Genomic DNA, 5,081 nt, shown 5'->3' with positions numbered 1-5,081 from the left:
TGTCACTAAACTTTCCTTACCTCACCGAATATGTATTCATTAATTAACTGGAGAATTGTTTTAACCAAACCTTAATATATACATTTATTATATTTTTTATGATATATTATAATTATATTATATTTTAATGCATCGTCTTGAAAGTACTGTGGATGCTAGTTGGGATTTTCTGTATTTTTGGGGTGGTGGAGATCCATGGTGTGCTTTTTTTTTTTAAAGGAACATAATTTGATTGATGTGTTTTGAATATTACGGGCTTTTTTTCTTTTAAAATGGTAAATATCTATGAATTACCTGCAAGTAGATGAAAGAATTATATCAAACTTGTTGGGATATGTTAAAATACGATGCATCTGCTATATACCTGAAAAAAAGAAGGTGAGTTTTGATATCTAATAATGATAATAACAGGAATAATAATAGTAAAGACTGACTTTTCTGCTCCTAGCAGCATAATCCCTGGTATTAAAAGTTTTCTATACTGAATTCATCTATGAATGTAATGATAATGATAGCAATTATGCTGCTATCATTAGCTTCTAGATAGCTAGATAGCTTCTAATGTACCAAGATATTGGGATTCATTGTTGGAGCATATTTCTATGCAACAACCACAGTAGTATTCAGCCAGTAGATGGCAGTGTTTACAAGTTTGGATCTATGGTACATGCTCTTTTGTTCTAAGAAGTTTCCTGTTTCCTGTTACGGTAGTATAAGTTAAACAGTAAAGCACATGGTGATTGTACTTCTTATTTGCTCTATGTGGTGCTTTATATAACAGAATTTCTAACACAAGGATATTCCTAGAGTGTAATCAAAAGTCAAGACAATAGCCATTATGGTCTGATTGAAGCACCAGCCTTTCTTATGTGTGATACACATGAAATATGGCGTACCTTCAATTACATGGCTTGGCCATTATCTTGACTTTTTTTTGAACAAATCCTGCAGACATTCCTGAATGTTATTATTGACTACATGCTACATGAATATGGTACTATTTAGATGGTACCATATCTACAGGCCAGTCTGAGCCCACCCAGGGATATGACCATTCCTGTTGCTTAAGAAGACTAAAAACCAAGTCCCAAGCTATGCCATCTGTTAATCACCACTGCACCCTTTCCAGTGTGAGCACAAGTGGTTGAACTTGAGTTCAGTTTTTTTCCTTTCAAAGAGTTCGTACCAAAATATTTATACTTGAGGATACATAAATGGTCTTTGCAGAAATATCATGTTATGTTTTGTGTGGAAAAAATAAAGTAAAAGTCATCAAAGAGTTTTGTGGCTTATGCTGATCGTCTCTCTCTGCTTCATATCTTAATCCTATTTTTCTGATTGAAAAATTAAGAGTATTCCAAAGTAAAGGAATGTCAAAAAGATGAAAAGTCAGGCTTGATTGGGTGAAAATCTTCAGGAAGTAGTCAGCTTTTGTGCATTCCCAGTTTGTCATCATAGTGGTGCAGTGGTTAAGTGCATTATTACAGGCAAACTCTGCCCAAAGCCTGGAGTTTGTTCTTGATGGGGCTCAAGCTTGATTCAACCTTATATCCTTTGGTAAAATGAGAACCCAGATTGTTGGGGGCAATATGAGAATAACGCTGACATTGTAAACTGTTCAGAGAGTGCTGTAAATAGACTAGACTAGACTAGACTAGACTAGACTAGACTAGACTAGACTAGAATAACAGAGTTGGAAGGGACCAAGGAGGTCTTCTAGTCCAACCCCCTGCTTAGGCAGGAAACCCTACACCACTTCAGACAAATGGTTATCCAATCACTTCTTTAAAACTTCCAGTGTTGGAGAATTCACAACTTCTGGAGGCAAGTTGTTCCACTGATTAATTGTTCTAACTGTCAGGAAATTTCTCCTTAGTTCTAGGTTGCTTCTCTCCTTGATTAGTTTCCACCCATTGCTTCTTGTCCTGCCCTTAGGTGCTTTGGAAAATAGCTGGACTCTCTCTTCTTTGTGGCAGCCCCTGAGATATTGGAAGACTGCTATCATGTCTCCCCTAGTCCTTCTTTTCATCAGACTAAGCATACCCAGTTCCAGCAACCGTTCTTTATATGTTTTAGCCTCCAATCCCCTAATCATCATTTTTGCTCTTCTCTACACTCTTTCTAGAGCAGTGGTAGTCAACCTGGTCTCTACCGCCCACTAGTGGGCCTTCCAGCTTTCATGGTGGGCGGTAGGGGTTTTGTCCGATACTGAAGCATTTTCCTTTTTTTTAATTTAATTGACTTTTAAAATTTTTTCCATAGCATTATTTAAAAACATTTTCCTTAGGTTTTCATAAAATTCCCCGTGACAATTTAAATTTCTGAAAATATACTATTTGTATCACCTGCGCATAAGTTTAGTTCACATTACATAAGTGAAACTAAATGGCGCTATAGTGCAACCGCAAACAAAAGAGCCTCGTCCCAGAATAGCTCACGCATCTCCCACCACACCACCCAGCTGTAACAGACAAGCAGAGCTGGTAGCCGGCGCCCCCCCACCAAACCCAATCCACGATACGCGAGAGGCATGCGCAGACGATGATACATGGTGCATTACTGTGGAACCAGTGGGCAGTTAGAAAATTTTACTATTAACAGGGATACAAAAGTGGGTGGTAGGTATAAAAAGGTTGACTACCCCTGTTCTAGAGTCTAAATATACCGCTATGGGGCTGTATGTAAGTTTATGTTATTGCTATTGCTATATTCATAGACAAATCATTTAGCAGAGTGGCATGGCTTTCTCAGCATTCACAGTGGCTTATAGACTTGGGTAGTGGCCATATGGAATGGACAATTAGTTAAGCTCCTCAAAGCTCCTTGTCATGGTCCGCCGATGGCCTGTGGAGCTGTCAGCAGAGTCAGACAGTAGGGAGGTTGGGGAGAAGCATGGGCCAGTCCTGGAGTCTGGGGAAGGCTCGGATGAGGGCTCTGCATCAGAGGCAAAGAGGGGGCCAGGGCCATCTGGGAGTTATATGCTGCCTCTGGGGCCTCCAGAGTCGGACATCAGTGAGGCAGAGGAACAGGGGGAGTCTGTTCCCAGTGCGTGCATGCGCAGAGCTGCCAGAAGGCAAGAACAGTTAAAACAAAAGGGACGACTCGGGAGTAGGGCTTGGAGATGATTGGCCCCTCCCATAAGACATAAAGAAGGAGCAAAGGCATGTGAGCCTTTGCAGGAAGCAACATTGTTTGTTCTGGTCTGTTTAAATTCTGAAGCTCTGTTTTGACTCTGTGCTCTGTGTAGCCTTGCAAAGCTAATTGCCAATTAGGTCAAAGGAGATAAAGTTGGGTGCTTATCAGCCTTATCCTGAAGGACTGTGGCAGACTTCTTTCAGACTCTTTATCATTACGAGCTGTGAATGAACAATAATTCACAGCTGTTGAATTAAAAAGAGGGGTTTGGGGACTAATTGTGTGCTTTTTACTGTCTCAGGAAGCCTAGGTCAGAACACTTGTTGCCTTTAAAAAAATGCTGGGTCCATAAGCCAACTGGAATAAGATGTAATTGCCAACTGATGAACATCTGAATCTGGAATTTGAAATGGATGGCAAAGATATTGGACCAGACATGAATTATATTTATCTCTTTCAGCTTAGAATTGAGATGTTTCTTCAAGGTCATGGATATGAATATCTGGTCAGCTTCTCATATAGGGCATGACATATTTACAGCCTTTAAGAACCCAAGCACCATACATCATGATAATTTTGTGAGCCAAATTCAGTGCCAATATATGGATACTCCAGCTATTTTGCTACATAACAGCCCAAAAAGCTAGAATATATTTGCAGTCAGAAAGCTATTTTCTGCTTTGTTTTGAGTCAATTGAATAGACAGAAACATTAATTAACTCTCTTTTCTCTTCTTGTACCAGTTTAAAATACGAAAAGTTGCATTCTTGGCTCTAATGTTAATTAGGCATTAGATAGGCAACAATGTTTGGCAATGTAATTAGACTTTCTGAAAAGATTCAAACCAGCTTCTGATGCCAACTGCAAAGAGGTACCCCCTTCATTCCAGACACACTCTTAATCTTTTAATTACACAATCCGCATTAATTACGTAGAAATAAAAGTGGTGTAATAAAAGACCCAGTTCAATTTAACGATGCTGATGGGAAGGCTGTGATTTAGAAACGACTGCATCCCAAAAGATACGGATTTGAAATACTTGTAAAATGTGCATCCCTTATCAGGGGTTTTCTAAGTTAACAAATGACCCCTCCATAATGTAAAACTTGAAGTTTGAAAGTCAACCAATCTTCTGCGTGCTGGTTTCTGAAGAAATAGTGTAAATTGCTTGACCGCACGTTTTTATTTCATAAGGAATTTACCAACAAAATGGAAGATAAGTCAAACATATCTGTATGAGGATGTTCTTGAAGGTACCTGGAAGCTACAGCTGATCCAGAATGTGATTTGGCTGCATTGATTACCAAATGGGCTACTGGATGCTAATTAAGGTGCAGGTTATCATTTTGTTGATGTAGGGTCTGAATGTCCCCATTCACCTTCTCCTAATTTGTTTTTCCCAGCCAATAAGAGTTGGAAGGATAACTATTTCAGATCTCTTCATTTAGATATTTCTGCCTTCTCTGCCTAGAAAGAGTGCAGAGAAGAGCAAGATGATTAGGGGATTGGAGGCTAAAACATATGAAGAAAGGTTGCTGGAATTGCGTATGTCTAGTTTAATGAAAAGAAGTACTAGGGGATGACATGATAGCAGTCTTCCAATATCTCAGGGGCTGCCACAAAGAAGAGGGAGTCAAGCTGTTCTCCAAAGCATCTGAGGATAGGACAAGAAGCGATGGGTGGAAACTAACCAAGGAGAGAAGCAACTTAGAATTAAGGAGAAATTTTCTGACAGTTAGAACAATTAATCAATGGAACAACTTGCCTCCAGAAGTTGTGAATGCTCCAACACTGGAAGTGTTTAAGAAGAGATTGGACAACCATTTGTCTGAAGTGGTGTAGGGTTTCCTGCCTAAGCAGGGGGTTGGACTAGAAGATCTCCAAGGTCCCTTCCAACTGTTATTCTATTCTATTCTATTCTATTCTATTCTATTCTATTCTATTCT

This window comes from Ahaetulla prasina, chromosome 10 (assembly GCF_028640845.1).
Source record: "Ahaetulla prasina isolate Xishuangbanna chromosome 10, ASM2864084v1, whole genome shotgun sequence".
Lineage (NCBI taxonomy): Eukaryota > Metazoa > Chordata > Lepidosauria > Squamata > Colubridae > Ahaetulla > Ahaetulla prasina.
The sequence above is the reverse complement of the archived record's forward strand: the minus strand, read 5'-3'. Positions refer to the sequence as shown.